Genomic DNA, 17,430 nt, shown 5'->3' on the forward strand with positions numbered 1-17,430 from the left:
TTGAGTTTTAAGAATTCTTTATATATTCTGTATAAAAATTAGATGTATTTTATAAATATTTTCTTCTAGTCTTTAGATAGTGTCTTCATTTTCTTTCATTGTTTCTAACATATAACTACTACCAGAATTAAAATATACAACATTTCTATTACCATTTGAAGTTCTTTCTATACCTTTTCAAAATTAAAAAAATATATATTATCATTTGAAAATCAGAAATTTTATTTATGATGAGAGGCATTAAAAATTTCATTACTGCTATGGTTTATGCTTTATATGTCATACATAAAAAACTATCACTTAGCTCAGTCACAAAAACCTTCTATTTTCTTTTAAAAGCTTTTACTTTTATTCTTTTGTTCTGTAAACCATTTTGAGTCAATTTGTATAACAAATGTGAAATAAGGTTTGAGGTGATTTTCTGCATGTAGATGTTGAATTATTCCAGAGCAATTTGTTGAGTATGCTACCCACAGTGAAATATTTCTACCCCATTATTGAAAATCCATTGATAATTGATATGTGGGTCTATTTCTGGATCTGTGACTCCATTTCATTGATTTCTATGTCTATCCTTATGTATAATACCACATTTTCTTATTTACTATAGCTTTACAATAAACCTTGAAATACGTAGTATGGATTCTTTTTTTAAGTTTACTTTGGCTAAGTTAGGTCTCTTGGATTTCAATATACACTTTATAGTCAGATTAATATTTTCTTTTTAAAAAGCACTTGAATTTGGATGGGATGGCACTGACTTTATAAATCAATTTGGGTAGTGTTGATATTTTAACAATATTGATTCTTCCAATATATGAACACCATGTATCTCCCCATAACTTTAATTTTTCTAATATGCATCAGAGTTTTTTATTTTTAATAATTATAATTGGCTAGTATAGATGTATATAGTGTAATATCATGGTGTTGTTTAAAAGTGAAACAACCTAAGACAACTAGACACTGTTGTGTAAGTCATCATTGGAATTCATAAAGCATATTCTTAAATAGCCTCAGTGAAGACAATAGTGATCCTTTGATGATGTATTGGAATTGTGATTAAACCAAATGTCATTCATAGTTGAAATTGGCAAAATCAATTAAGAGATTGATCTAAGTAAGCCACTTGGGGAAAATGGATGATTTTTTCACACAGTTTAGAAACTGGCTTAGAAGAAATTTTAATGGATTTGAACTGACATTGCCACAGGTTCCCTAGAACTAAGAAATATCTCATAAATAATAGATTATTTTATATGTGAAACAGTGTGATCTATTACAAAGAGCACTAGACTCAGAAAAACTAAAGGAAGATTCTATTTCCAACTCTTATAGTACCTACCTGTGTGGGCCTGGTAGAAGGCAGCTAGGCCATTTGAGAGCCTCTTGTTTGAAGGTGAAACAGTCAATTAGATTCACCAGTTTCTCAGTCTGCTCAACAGAATCCCTTTTCTCACAAGTATTTAGACCTTACCCTGCAAAGTCAGATTTAGTGACTCCAGGGCAGGTAAGTATTAGGAATTTGTATTTTTAATGTTTTGTGTTTTTGATGTTTTGTGGTAACAAGTCTGTAGACGGATCTGCATTGCAGATTATTGGAACAAATAATCTTTAGAATCCTTTCTAATTGAAAAGTTATGATTCTATAAAAGCAATGAAGAAAAATGGAGATTCTACATCACTTCTAATCAGGCCCTAATGATTACAGTCACTGCTGATTAGAAGTAAAGGGAATAGTCAGTTCAAATTAAGAAATAATTATTGAAATAATGAAAATAAGAGTCCTTAATATCATGTAGTTAGTGCAAACAGAAACGAATAAAAGAGTATTCCATTGTCCTCTGCTATAAGATTCTTAAGAATATTGGCAATTTTCCTCTCCTTCCTTTAGGGAAGAAGAAGGAAAAAAAAGATAAACTTATTTGGAATTCTATGTACTTTGCCCTTTAGAACTAGATGGTGTTACTGAAAGTAATATGGATTCCAGCACATTACAATATATAAATATCAGAACCTGAATATCAATGTGCAGCGCATCTTTGGCCTTTGGGATATTAAAATGCTTGATGAGCCATGGACACACATTAAGTTAAAAAAAAAAAAGAAAAAAAAAAGTAGTCCTTCTAAGTTATATTAGGAACCCACAGAAGAAGAACAATGTCTTGTTTCATGTCCTCTGTGGCACTTAGTGTATGTTGATGCCCAATAACCTTTCTATAAAAAGTTAATAATATTTATAATAATAAGTTGAGTTAGGCTGAAATTTATAGTTAGGTAATAAGTAATAGATAATTGATAGGAAGTAGACATAACTTTGATGCCACACAGCACTTTATACAAAAACATAGTCATAGTTTTTGGAATCTCTTACTTGTTTTCATTTATACTTTATGTATACAATTAATTTAATCTGTAAATGAATTTTTATCTACTTTGTCAAAATATGAGGAGATAAAAATTAATTTACAGATTATTTAATTATATAGTATAAAGTATAAATAAAAACAAATAAGAGGGTTTGGGGTTGTGGCTCAGTGATAGAATGCTTGCCTAGCATGTATGAGGCACTTGGTTCAATACTTATCACCACATGAAAATAAATAAAAGTATTGTGTCCATCTACAACTAAAAATACTTAAAAAATAAGAGATGTCAAAGAAGTTTTTTATTTTAATTTTATCTATTTGGAAGGGTAAGATAAGGAATGTATAATAATATTACAGAGCAAAGGCTAAAAAAACAAATTAGTAGAATAGGTAGAAATGTGAAGTCAAAATTTACTCTCTACAAGTCAGATATGCTGCACTGTGCACACACACATATATATTCCTTTTCTTTAGCTCATTATATTCCAGTGCTTCTATTTTCATTTGGAACAAACTGTTTTTAAAATTTTTTTTCCAGTTTAATGTAACTCAGTCATTGATGCAGGTAAAGGCTGTATAAGGAGCATTTCTATGTAGATATGTGGACTTTTTCATCTTTTCCTTCTTCCTTTCCCCAATGGTATCTGGTCATAAAAAGTTTTGCAACTTCATAACAGTAGGAGAATGGCTCTGATTTTCATATGAACTCTATTGCTGACTGTCTGATTTACAGCTGAGCTCATCACTTCTGATTTGGAGGAATTGTCCCAGGGTTAGAGCAATGCTCCCCTGGCTGGACAATGCCTAGATGTTTCTGGGGAGCTGGGACATCTTCTCGCTGACAAGGTGCTCACTGGCTCTTGATGATAAAGCTGCCACAAAATTCAATGTTGTTCTTCTGTCCTCCATTTTAGACGGTCCCTTGAGACTTCTAGAAGTTCTTTAAAGTCAAGGTCATCCTTTTGAAGATACACTGACTCAAAAAGAGGTACCTTTTTATGTTCTATGGTGTCACAAAGAAATTCTGAGTAGGAAGGATATTTTAGATAGATTATAAACATCCAAGAGAAGGACAAAGAGGTAAGGCAGAGGGGAGAAAAAAAGAGGGAGAACCCCTTAGAAGAGTTTAATAAAATTGGAGGAAAGAAGTTATAGCACTTCAGTTGGGGATGCATTGTAAATGGCCTCACATATTTTGCTAGTGAATTTTAGAATTTATTCTAAATACCATGATTTCCATCAAGAAATTACATTTATTCCCCACACATAGGAGAAATTAATGTGCAAGTGTCACAATTATTTGAAATGTAAGTGGTAGGATTAGACACCAGTAACCAAAGTGACAGGGACAGGAAGATCCCTTTCTTTAGCAGAAGGGGACCAAGCGAGCTTTGTTTGGCATTGTATCATTCCTACCTGAAATAGAGCAGATATTTTAAAAATTGAACAAATGAGCTGGGCGCAGTGGCTCACGCCTGTAATCCCAGCGTCTTGGGAGGCTGAGACAGGAAAATTACGAGTTCAAAGCCAGCCTCATCAACTGCGTGAGACCCCATCTCCAAATAAACTGCAAAATAGGGTTGGGGATGTGGAGTGCCCCTGAGTTCAATCCCTGGTCCAAAAAAAAAAAAAAAAAAAAATTGAATGAATGAATGATACAAGTAACAAAGCTCCATCAAAATTTCCAAATAGATGACCACATCAGGCTGAACTGAACTCTAAATCCGTTGACATTGTAAGTTTTGGAGGAATATGAGTAAATTCAGAATATGAGTAAATGTCATTTCTAGTATTAAAATGTCCCATCCTATGTTTCAGGTTCTTTGAGTAAGGTCCTAAATGCCTGCAACACTAAAGACAGGAGGCTTTATGCTGCTTGCAGTTTAAATCCGTTGGGAGACCTTTGAATTGTTTGCTGTCAGTTAACACGTGTAACCTGCTGAAGCCACTTCAGAATGCAGCTGCTCTGCTTGACGGTGGCAACAGCCCCCTTTTATCCTAAAGTATGATTTTAATTGTGTAGCAAGCAGAGCTTTCTAAACTGAGAATGTGCAGAGAAGTCCTTCCACCACTCGTTAAGTCATGTTACCTTTAGCATCATCAGTTTTAATGCTGAGGGATTTCAGGGTGAAGCAACCTTTTGAAACATTTCTGTCATTTTAGTAACAACGCACAGGATTATCTAATTTCATTTTCGTCCATTTTGAGGCTTAATCATCACATTTCAAATATTAAAAACACCTAGAGAAAATGTGTTTTGAATTTCAATTCCATAATATACTCACTGGGATGAGTTATGATAGTTAAGGTTTGATATTATAAACCCGAGCCAAATATATAGAATTCCTCTCCTTTCTGCAACCAAGTGCCTGATATTTTATATATATATATATATATATATCATTTCACTTCATCATTTAAAGAATCTACATAGTAGCTCCTGTTCAGTACATTTTACAAGTAAAGCAGACAAGGAGACAGCCTTTAAAAAAAAAAAAAAAAGCTTAAATAACCTATCTAAAGTCATTCTTGTAAAAAGCTGGGAAGGTTTATTTGACTCTAAAGTCCTTGGCATACTTCTATAAGAAAACACTTAGGGTCACTGCTTTGGCAGGTCCACTCTCCTGGAGGAGTCCTTAAATGGTCTATTCTCTTGGAGAAGACTTTATTGCTAATTTACTATCATAAGCGCTATAGTTTTTTGCTCTGGGAATCTATGCCTGCTTTTCCATTCTGCTATACAGATCTGCACATGGAATGCTTTGTTGCCAAAAGCAAAAGGAGGTGTGCAATGGAGGAGAATTGGAATGTGGCTTCTTTTCCTTGTGGCAGGAGAGTAAGAATTAGGGAACACAATATTTCCTTCAAGTACTTTTCTTAAAAATTCAGCATACACTTCTTGTTGTTTGCCTCAGACTGGAAAGGCTGGCTCCAGGGGCAAGCGTTGAGGTTTTTGTTGTGCCTGTCTTATTGGATGAAAGTGACTTACAAAGACAGGCCAATTTTCTTCAAGTTTTATCAAGCTGTTGCTTTAAAAAAAAAAAAAAATCCTGGTTTCCAGAGAATCCAAATAAAGTAAGATCATGTTCCAAGAAAGGGAAATAGGCAAGTAAAACACAAAACAAAATAAATGTCCTCCTTTTCAGAGTTAAATTATACTTCATTAAATGGACTCTCTGGGCTGAGTTCCCTACAGAAGCTATCAGATATGTGGGGGCATTTTCTTATTTTAATTAGAAACCATGTATTCACTAGTAAAAATAAAAATTCTTAAGCAAGCTGGATATTTATTGAACAGAATCCTAGGACAGAAAGAAAATATTCAGTCACCAACCAAATCATATTCTCTCCTTCTCCTCCCTGTTTCATTTTTAGATGGAGCAAACAGAATTATTACAGGAATACCTTTAAATCACTTCCCAGTTTAGAAATAGATCTGACTCACTGGCTTCCCCACAATCCTTTCCTAAATGCCAGGAAAAGGAATCCTATTGGATCATCCTGGGTCCAATCAGCTGTGAGAAGGTAGGCAGGGCCACGAACCAACCACTGTGAGAAGCCAAATGAGCATCCCAGCTTTGGGGTGTCAGAAAACCTGTCCCACAATATGTGAGTTCCTCCTCTCGGCAGTTAATTCCTTTAGGATGTGCATTCTGATTACAATATGCTATAATTAATTTCGGATGACCAGAAAAATTAGTTTAACCATCATGTTTATCCAAATTCCTCACAACCACTGCACAGTAAAGGATTCACCTTAGTTTGATTCTTCAAAAGATAGGCAGAATTCTTCACTCCCACCACCACACATACACCATTTTCCTATCCTTCCTTCTTGTCTGCCACTCCTCTGAAGCACACATCAGAGATAACTGTAAACACAAAGAACCATATTATTGGTCTGATAGCAAGAAGGATAATAATACCTCCCTCTAGCTTTCTTCAAAAGGATGGTGTTGACAATGAATATACTACTGTTTGTTTAGTACTTTGAGTTTCTCAGAAGACAGTCACTGTATAAATACAAGGTATTATTACTATTATTACCATGTTTAACATTTGGTTAATAGTAGGAAAGTTCTTTTACAATCCTTGCTGTAAACTATAGCTGTAAATTTTTTCCTTCTTCTTTTAAGCTGTTCCAGAGGCTTTGAACAATGATACTAAAGTAACAATTCAAGTACATCACTGTGCCTAATGAATAACAGCGCTCTTGATTAATGGCACTTGTTCAACATCACACTGACAGAACTATGAAGTGTAAAAAAAAATGGAGTTCCTGCCTACTGTGATTTTTTTCTCCATTTGAAAAAAAAAAAAACAGGCATCATCAGAGTTGAATTTTTTTAGAGCTAGATTTTTTTTATTACCTTTTCAGCTATTCAACTGCTGCTGTATTTTTTATTCGACAAGTACTGTGCTTTTGTCTCATGCTGGTGCTTGCTATCGGACTGTTATCACTCAAGAGATCTGCTGCTGGATCTGCTAAGAATCTCCACACTCAGCAAGCTTACTGATACCCTAGCACAAGACCTCTGCCCAGGATGGAAGAGAGAGGGTGGGGGAGGGAAGGAAAGTGAACTATGCTGAAAAGCACACAATGATCACAGCTAACAAAAAATAGCAAGGTGCTGGGAATATCTGTCACGAAGTCATTGGTGAATTGCAGGTGACTAGAGGCATACTTCATGGTGCTGTATCAGAGTTTATGTATTTTACTAACCTTATTTCATTGGGTTGAAGCTATACAGTTTTATGGGCCCCCCAATCCACTACTAGTTGGAAATAAATTCCTCCTTGGCCATATATCAGAGAATGACACTGGCTGTTGGCCCATCTCTCTGGGCAAATGTACTGCCTGTATTTCTTTCTTTCTTTTTTCTTTCGTCCTGAGGCTAGGGTGCAGAGGTGTTTCTGTGTGACATGCCAAGAAAGAAAAGACTTGCAGTTCAAGGTGAGGGAAGCAGTGAAACTCAAATGCTGGCGTTAGCCTCCTGTTACATCCCTGTCTTGCAAATTGTTCAATCCGGTGGTGATTTGAATGGTTAGCACTGTTGTCAGCTATCTCTGCACTCCAGCTTTTCTCTCTCCTGGCAGGAACATCTGGGACACAGACTTTACAAACAGTAATAATAACCCTACTTTAGCTTTCACATTTTTTTTTGCAGTTGTTATTATGTCATCATGGTAAATGACCATAATTGACCCCCACAATGAAATGTTGCCAACATTCATATGAATAGCAACTGCAATCGCACAGGCTAGCAGGCATGTGCTTTGCAAATAAAAATTTTGCTGAATAGCTGAAATCTCAGGTTCGTTTGGGGACCTGAGTATTTCTGAATTATAATGGAAAACGATTTGATTCTAAAATGGGGGAGTGCTGCATACAGAAACCTAAACGGAAATTCAGGGATAAGGAAGTATGAAACAGAATTTCTAGGATTTGCAGGAGTAGCCTTATATCTTTGGGGGATGATTTAGACATGGAGTGATGAGTCATGAGACTCTTCACCTGAGCACAGAGATCTTTGAACTTTTCCTTCTCATCTATAACGTACACACAAAATACACACACATACATACATATATATGTATGTTGACAACATTTCATTGTGGGAGTCAATTATGGGCATTTACCATGATGACATACACACACACAATTCTGGCATCATCACTGATGCCAGAGTTAGTATTGGCCTTTCCTGGCCTTCTCTAGAGCTGGCATGTAATAAGGACATAACAAGAGAGTGGTGAAAAAAAGTAAAAATGCCAAAACACATATCAGTACTCTGACTGGAACTGTGTTTTAATATTGTGCTAGGGGTAGGGGGAGCAATTTCAACAAATTAGTCTTGAGAATTTTCAGGTGATTGGCTGAAAAATCAGGATCATATCAAGATGGTTGTTTCCATAAATGAATGAATGGGTGAATAAATTAATGAAATCTACTTTCTCCTATTTCCTAAAGAAACTTTTTGTTGCAGAATGCCTAATTTTTTCATTGAACTTTTCCCCAAACTGGGCAAATTGGCCTAAACACACACACACACACACACACACACACACTCCATTTGTATAGATTCATGTAATCTAAAGAAAGCTTGCTGAGTTGCTCACTGTTACCCAGATCTTGTCAAAATTATTTACACAGGTTTTTTTTTTTTCTTTTTTTGGTACCAGGAATTGAACTCAGGGGCACTCCACCACTGAACCACATGCCCAGTCCTTTTTTTTTTTTTTGTATTTTATTTAGAAACAGGGTCTCACTGAGTTGCTTAGTGCTTCACATTTGCTGGGGCTGGCTTTGAATTTGCCATCCTCATGCCTCAACCTCTGGAGCCACTGAGATTACAGGCATGTGCCACCACTCCTGGCTCACACAGGATTTTGAAAGCAGCCCCAAAGTGCTCTCTTAATTTCTCCTCATGTTTCAGAAGGAAGTTTCTTTCCAATTTTGCTCCTTTAGGTAAACAACTGTCTCACATCATTGTGATATAGAAACTTAGAAAGATTATAATTTCTCATGGATAAAAGATAATGGAAACTAGATAAACATTTCTATGATTCTTCAACTGTAGAGAAATTGAGAAAAGACCTTGCTTGAACAGCCTTAACTATTATGAGAGTAAGTTTCCTGGGGCACAAATAAGCATGTCACAGGGATGTTCTGGGACAACCACAGCACAGAATGTGATTTCTCTGAACCACGTCCACTTTCTGAAAATCTCTCCTCTCTTCTACTTCCCATGTTGACCAGTGACTCCATCGGCAAGTCCTCAGAGTGGTTCAGAGTCCTGTCATACCCCCCACTTATCACTCAACACCAAATACATTTGCTGCCTTACTCCTACCTCTCTTGACCCAATCAAAATTTTCAATTTTATCGGTGTAGCAAAACTGGATACTACCAGAAAACTTATCAGATGTGTTTTTTGCACTGGACATAGGGTAGCTATAATTCTTCTAATAAATATTTTTAATTTTAAAGGGGAACTTATAAATCCAATAAGGGTTTCTTATTTATTAAACGGATGGTGACAAAGAAATATTTTCCTCAGGAAGTATATGTTTATAGGACTCTCTCCTGATTCTACTCTGGCACACAAAGTCAGTAACTTCCTGAAATTTTCTCTGACTTGAATTTGAAGTTGGAAGCCTAAATTAACCTTTTTAGTTTTTACTCAAAGGCTAGTCAGAGACAAACTGAGAATAAAGGCAGAAACATGTAATTTTTTCTAAATTAAATTTATTGTTTTACTCTTTTTCTTCTTACTTTTACCAGGGCAGAAAGGAGTTAGGAAGGGACAGACTAGAGAGAGAGAAGTATGTGCTGGTTTGGGGCTGACTTACTATTGACCTACAAGGTCTGGGTCATCCCCAGCTGGACTAATTGGCCACCGTGAACTTCCAAGTAGAGAGAAGTGCTCTGAGATGTTTATGGATCCTATGATTAACACAGATTTATGTAGTTTTACCCAAGAAAATATGAGTAACAGAATAGACCAGCAGCCCCTAATTCCAATTCCCATTCCAGAAAAAAAAAAAAAAAAGACTCCTCTCCTTATTTGCCCATGGCACTGTCTTGTCCACTGTCTTTTGTGTTCTCAGTCTCTTTCTTGATCAATAGCTCTTACTGGGTTGCTAAGTCACTACATTATTCAAATGTACATAAAATGTAAGCTTTTATTTTATATTTTAAAGATATTTATTAACCCAAATGACTAGCTTACTTTTGAAATAAGCTTAGTTTTGTGTGGTCATTTATCTATAAACAAGTTAATCTTATTTCTGAAACACCCATTCTATAATTTACATATATGAGAAATAGTATCTCTTATAATCTTTCAGTTTAACATTACCTTTCACTTCAAAGTAGTCTATTTGAGACACAAAATGTTTTCCAGAGTTATTCTTCCAGAGTTATCCCAAATTGTCTCAAAATAACACTAGGTATGCTGGGAGGTGAATCTCATTACTCTGTGAGGGCCGAGGGGAAGAAAGCTTGTTCTGTGTACTCTGGGTTTTAGAAGGATTTGGTTGAAGGGTGGCTGATGCAGGCTAGTCTAGTCTAGATTGTGAGGCCCTTTGTAGTATCTGCTGAGGTGCATGGGAAAATTTGCACAGAAGATGTTCATAGTCCATTTGCTTCTGGTCTTAAATGCCCAAATCTTCATGACCTCTTCTTCTAAGGCTCAATGAATGGTCATCTCAGCTTTTCTCTCTCCCTTCACCAAGGCTATGGATACTTCTGTTTTATCTATGTGTGTATTACTCAGGGTTCTCTAGAATAACAGAATCAACAGGATTTTATTTATATATAATATATATTGTATATAAACTTATTATATATTATTATATTATATATCTTATATATATTAAATTGTATATTATATATACAATGGTCATCTACAGGCTGGAGAGGTAGAGGATCAAATTGCTGTGCAGTCCAAGAAGGTAAAACCTCAGAACAAGAGGGATCAATGATGCTACCCCATTCTGGGACCAAAGGCCCGTAAACTCCCTGGAGAGTCATGGGTAACAGTCTGATTTGGAAGAGTGAGGGAGCTGGAGTCTGATGTCCTCAGGTCATTGCAGCAGCAATCAAGAACCTGTTTGAGAAGAAAGGAGCTTACATCTGCTGCTTCTTCCTTGTTCTTCTAACTTTTGTTATATCCAAACCTCCAACCTATTGTATGGTGCTGCCAGCACTTAGAATGGGTCTTGGCTTTAGTTCATTGTCCCATATGCCAATGGTTCCTAGAAACACCCTTACTGACACACTCAGAAGCATCTTAATCTTAAACCTCATAATCCAATCAAGTTGGCAATTCAGATTAACTATTATAATGTGCTATGTGCAGTCATGAGAAATCTGGAGTATTATCTCAGTTCTATTTTAATAACCATGCATATTGTTGAAAATTGTTCTGGGATAAATGACAAATGAGGTAAGAGATAATGATGGCTTGAACCAAGATGACAGTGGTAGAGATGGAATTAGATTCTCTTGTTTGTATTTTGAAGGTAGCAAGAGACAGGATTTACTGGTGGATTGGATGTAGAGTGTAAGAAATAGGGATCAAGGATAATCACGAGGTTTCTAAGCTGGAAGTTGGGTGGTACAAAAGTGAAAAGGGAAGGTCAGTTGTCCAGTCTTGAACAACACTTGAATCTTCTAAGGACAGAATAAGACACAAGTTGGGCCCTTGATTCAACTGCTGAGATATATTGTCAGCTGTTCTACAATAAAGGAGAATTGATATAATATTGATAATAACAACAGCTAATGTTCATGGGTGCTAATACTTTCTAGATAATTTAAGAGCTAGGAACAATTCTAATTCTTTGTGTAAATTTCTAATTAGAAAGTCCATTTCCTTTGCATATGGGTGTGTCACATTACTGAATTTGAGTCAATGGGATGCATGCAGAAATTAAGTATATAAATCCTGGATTATCTTGAACTTGAAGGCTAGTTGCTTTCCTTCACTTTGCCTCTTATATTCACAAACAGGACTGTTTGTGAGCCAACAAACCACACATCAACTTTGGGAATGACAGTGGGGCCACAGGATGAAAGGAAAGTTCCTAAATGTTCATGGTGCATATCTACCACCATTCTAAATTGGCCAATTCCATTTGAACTAAATTAATTTCTATTTATTTAAAATTGTTTGGTCTCCTTTTTTTTAGTAGAAAGATAGCATTTGCCCTAATTAATACATACAGTTTTTGGAAATAAATTGATATTAGCATTAAACAGACACAGGTTGACTTTTGCTTTTTTATGATTATAGAACAGCAAATTCCTTAATTGCATCTGGGCAGCTGTTTGCCAATCTGGGCCTTACTCTAACCTACTGGCCCACTTCTACCCAAGCTGTGAGAAGAGAGACAGTGAGGAGCTAGTGTGTGATCAGTTGAAGACAGAGCAGATGAAATGTTACGTATCCAACACATTCTAAGCATTATAACTGCTAGACACTGTTCCATCACTCAGTTTCTAGAGCAAAGTCATATTTCCCATTTTTCCATTAATTCTCAGTTTCTTGCCCTGACTATGAAAAGTGAACTATAGTTGCCACTCAGCTTTTAACACACTCACCAATAAAAGATATTTTTGCCTCATTAGACACTAACAGCTTTATCTCTTTGTTCCTCCTGAGCTATGTTGCAAAGAACAACCTGTAATAAGTTGCTCCCACTTCACAACCAAAAATAAAATCTTGTTTCAAAATGAAATACTTTCTTTTCAACTGTGGTAATGCCAAATTTGGCACAAAACTATAATAATTTGTTTCACCCTCAAAAGCTCCCCCAAAACACTAGACTCCAAGGGGGTGTTTAAAATTCAGGCAACATTCTCCTGGGAGAAATACTCAGATAGTTACGAAGACCCTAGCAATTAGGGATCTAGAGTTCACTCTTCCCATCTTATAGCCCCACCTCCTAACTGCCACACTCTTGTTCACTCTTGCTCTCAGCCATTGGTCCATCAAGGACTCTTCATAGCTCTTATATGAGCATGATTCACTTGGAACTCAGCAGGTGATTAGTGTTGTTAGTGTTATAGATTTTTTTCCTTCTTTCCTTTTTTTTTTTTTTTTTGTATCAGGGATTGAACCCAGGGGTGCTTTACCACAAAGCCACATCCTCAGCCATCTTTATTGAGAAAGGGTCTCGTTAATTTGCTTAGCATCTCCTAACTTGCTGAGGCTGGCTTTGAATTTGCAAACCTCCTGCCTCAGCTTCCCAAGTTGCTGGGATTACAGGTGTGTGCCACTGTGCCCAGCAGTTATTTATCTTTTTGAATGTATACTTTGTCTCCTTATTAAGACACAGCCCCACTCTCTAGCACAGCCACTGCACAGACACAGCATGCTCAGGAAGGATGCACTGACAGTGACATGAGCAATACTGTTCTTCTCATGTCATCCCAGTGCTTCCAGGAAACAGAGCTGGGAAGGGAAACTTGAAAGAAAAGGAACATGCCTTTTTCCACTAAAGACACACATACACACACACACGCGCACACACACACACATCCCCCTCATATGTACGTGCATATCACATCTCTCCGTATAATATATTCTTTAGCAACTAATAAAGACAAAGGAGGTCAACAATAATTTTCCCCCCAATGGACCAGTGTTTACGTTTATGCTGCTCCCCTCAGGACGTGCATATCACATCTCTCCGTATAATATATTCTTTAGCAACTAATAAAGACAAAGGAGGTCAACAATAATTTTCCCCCCAATGGACCAGTGTTTAAGTTTATGCTGCTTCCCTCAGGACATTTCTTGAATTGTGTTTCTTGATTTAATATGTAGTACTTAAATGTAATCTCAAGGATGTGAGATCAAAGGACTTACATCTCATATCTAACAAGTTATAGGGAAGTTTTCATAAGAGCATAAGCACCATAAACATAAATAATGGTCTTATTTCTACCTTATATTCAGGTGGAAAGTATTTAAAAGTTTTATATACTTTGCTGATTACTAGTGATCAGGTTTTCTGTTACTGATTTTTATTATTTTTTTGTTTTGTCTGTCAACAGTTTGTAGTATTCATCTTTGAGAAGAATATAGGAAATGATAGTATCACAATAGATCTCAGAATCTGGAAAGAATGAATGTCAACATGACATTCTTAACATGTCAATTTTATATAAATATCATTTTAAAGGCAGAGGTCAGGGTAACTCAGGAAAAACAAAAGTAAGTCTGTAATCATAAACTTATTTGAATGGCATTTTCCCTTTTAATATGGTTCAGAGCAGTGTCTCTAAAGTTAATTTCATAAGTTAATGCAAAGGCATTATAAATGGGTAAAAGAATCAGGCTCTGTTATCAGACTTCCCAGGGGTGAATGCCAGATCTGTCCTTAATAACTATTAAAATCTAAATAGATCACTCTCTGAGCTTCCATTTCTTCTACTGGAAAAATGGGGTAAAGAAACAGCATCAATTTCACAAGGTGGTTCTGAGAACCAAGTAAATGAAATCATGCAAGACATAGAGCACATGTAGTAAGTGCTCACGGAATGTGAGCTAATATTTGGGGATAAACTATTACAATTGTAGGTAGCAAGTATTCTAGGTATATAAAATACTGACATCTCTCCATTTGATGTTGTTTTTCTGATAAGAGAATATAAACCAGCACATTTGTCATAAGACTTAGTTCCTTCTTGCATTCTCCAGGTTGAGTTCTACTTTATGAAGAGACTAACCTCAAAAAGTAATAATGCAACTAGAAAAGAGAAAATCAGCAGTGATTCTCTCTTTTAAAAAAATATTAAGCAAGGGTTTTTAAAATTATTTGTGTTTAATATTGCATCAATACTGCCTATATCTTTATAGGTTTCGGGAGAATTGAATCAAGGGATAAACTTAGAGCTAATTGTAAAGTAGAAAAATAGTCATATATCTCATCATAGTGTCATTTTTCAGTCCCTGCAGTTCTGTCCTGGATTCCATTCCCATTATCTTTGAGCTCATACAAGATTGAGGAATGCTTACTAAGATTGTTAATTTGGTGTTATTCCTTGCAAATATAATCTCATTTTAGTAGAAAATGCTCATAAAATAAAAATGTTCAGCTGTGTAGAGGGTATCCACTGTTTTGTCCACATACATTTATTTCTACTGAAAACTGCCTTCCTCTTTACTCCACCCACATTTCCTATGTTCTCTTTGATCCAGATATTGACTAGGCCAATGCCCATCCTAAAGAATTTTGAACTTGGAACAGAGAGAGGCCATGGAGTTTCTTTTCCATAATAAAACCTTAACATATCAACTTGGGAAGCATTGGTAGCCATGTTTACCACACATGGAGAAAGCCAGTTTACCTGAAGGAAGAGAATAATACATGAAGACTAGAGTCAAAAAGAGTTTGAGAAACATGAAAGACTCTGATTTCACAAGATTTATTTTAGTGAGATGGGGAAGTATTACGAAGGGGCCAAGCAGTTTTCCTGCTCTTATCTCTGCTTTTATCTCCTCTTTGAAATTTATACTGTCCTTCACAATTTCCCTGACCTGACTTTATTGGCCACTGATTTTATTCAGGCTTGTATCTACCTCTTGAAAGCACTCACGAGTGCTAGGAGTGTAGCTCAGTGGTACAGTGCTTGTTCACCACTATGAAAAGCCATAGGTCAAAATCCCAATACCACAAAAACAAATAAACAAACAAAGTACATAGAATGACATTTAATCAAAGGCTCCAGCTCTGACTTTTCACATCCTATTTTGGATGCCCCAATGTGGGAATGTGCTTCATCTTCCTGTAGCACAATATGGATGTCCAAGCAATCTAATGCCATTGAGCCATTGTTGACAGATGGGAGCCAATTCACAAAGGGTTTCTCCTTTTTTCCCTAGGGAGTTTTTCATGATAATCTCAGTACAGAGATTCAGCTCCAGTCATTGATTCCCTGGTGCAAGGTAGGGTGACTAATTTAATAGCTATTCCTTGAGTTGACTTTCCTCCTTCCTTGTTTTACCCCCCTGTTGTCTACTACTTTTCCTCCGGTATTACCTTCCAAGCAAAAATCTTAGAAGATTCTATATCAGGCTCTGAATTTGAAGAAGCTAAGTCTAAGACACCTAGTATTCTTTTAACAAATGTCCTTTGGATTGGATTTCATTCATAACTAATTAAAAGAGTTACAGGAGATTTCATTTCTAGTCTCAGATTAAGTAGTTGGTACTCAGTGACTTTGGGCAAATTAAGCAGTCTCTGCCTCAGTTTATTCATATATAAAATGGTGTTTTGGGACTAAATGTTTTTCTTCAAATAATGAAATTTTATAGAAAATTCCATTATTTGAAGAAAAATCTTCATGTTCAACAAAAATAAATCTCTGGTCATGGGAATGCAGATGCTGAGACTACTGGTTCCTCCTATACGATTTCTGATCCATCAATGTACACATTCCTGGAAGGCCCTGGCAGAGTTGACCTCTGATTTTTTAAATATTTCTTATTCCATCATACCAGCCAGAGAGAAGTGATTACATTTGGGAGTAGAGTGTATAAATAAATTTCCTAGCATATCCAAATCTCTCAAACATCTCCCCCAAAGTCTTTGGATTATAATCTTTCAGAAAATTAATTATGTTCTTATGAAAAAAGTCAGAAGTTTTATTTAGATATTCTCAGAAGTCACTTTTATCTGTAAATACTGGAATTTCAGAAGATTCTGAGAGTTCCCTGCAACCTCTGTTGGTTTTAAGGATTTCAGATTTGGAATTTTGACTTCAATTCATTTTCTTTCTGCTCTTACATCTTTCATCAGATTTGTTTCAAAGGGCTTAAACAAGCCAATTCTCCAGCACCTCTGTCAACTTCAAAACTCAGTATTGTGAATTAGCATATGATTTTCTTGTCTTTGGTAAGGACTGATGGAGTTTCCAAATTTTCTTCTCTCTTGGACATTCTCCAAAGACCAGGGCAGGTAAAGGACAAAGTTGAAACAAGTGTAAAACAAAATTGAAGAAAAATAGGAAAGAATGGCCTCAATAAATCAAAATAACTGGAAATACCTCTGAGAACAAATGCTAATATTTTAGAACATTTTGAGTGTATGTATTTAGCACCCAGTCAGGATTACCACAGCAATGATCTGAGGGCAGACAGTGAAGGACATATTTATCCCTACCTGGTGTACTTAAGGAGAGGTAAGAGAGTGGCAAAGTATTAGATAACAGGCCAGAGCGAAACATGTTAGAGCAAAAGTTGTCTTCATGAACAAGGTTTTTTGACAGTGAATCCCAAATAACATTTGTTATTTGATCCACCTAAAACCAGAAAGGTTTGTAAATTCTCTCAACTGAATGGCACTGGGAAAGCAGTTATTTGTAGCAAATATTCTTGGAATCCCTCTTATTAAAGAAATGTTGTACTTTGCCAAATTTTACATGAATTTGCAGAACAGAAATAAAACCAGAAATTACCAGAAAAATAAAAATGCAATTGAAAACATGTTTGCTCTAGAAAATAACAAAAATGGAGACAAAAATTTTTTGCAAAGCACATGTCACTCC

This window comes from Ictidomys tridecemlineatus, chromosome 1, assembly GCF_052094955.1.
Source record: "Ictidomys tridecemlineatus isolate mIctTri1 chromosome 1, mIctTri1.hap1, whole genome shotgun sequence".
NCBI lineage: Eukaryota > Metazoa > Chordata > Mammalia > Rodentia > Sciuridae > Ictidomys > Ictidomys tridecemlineatus.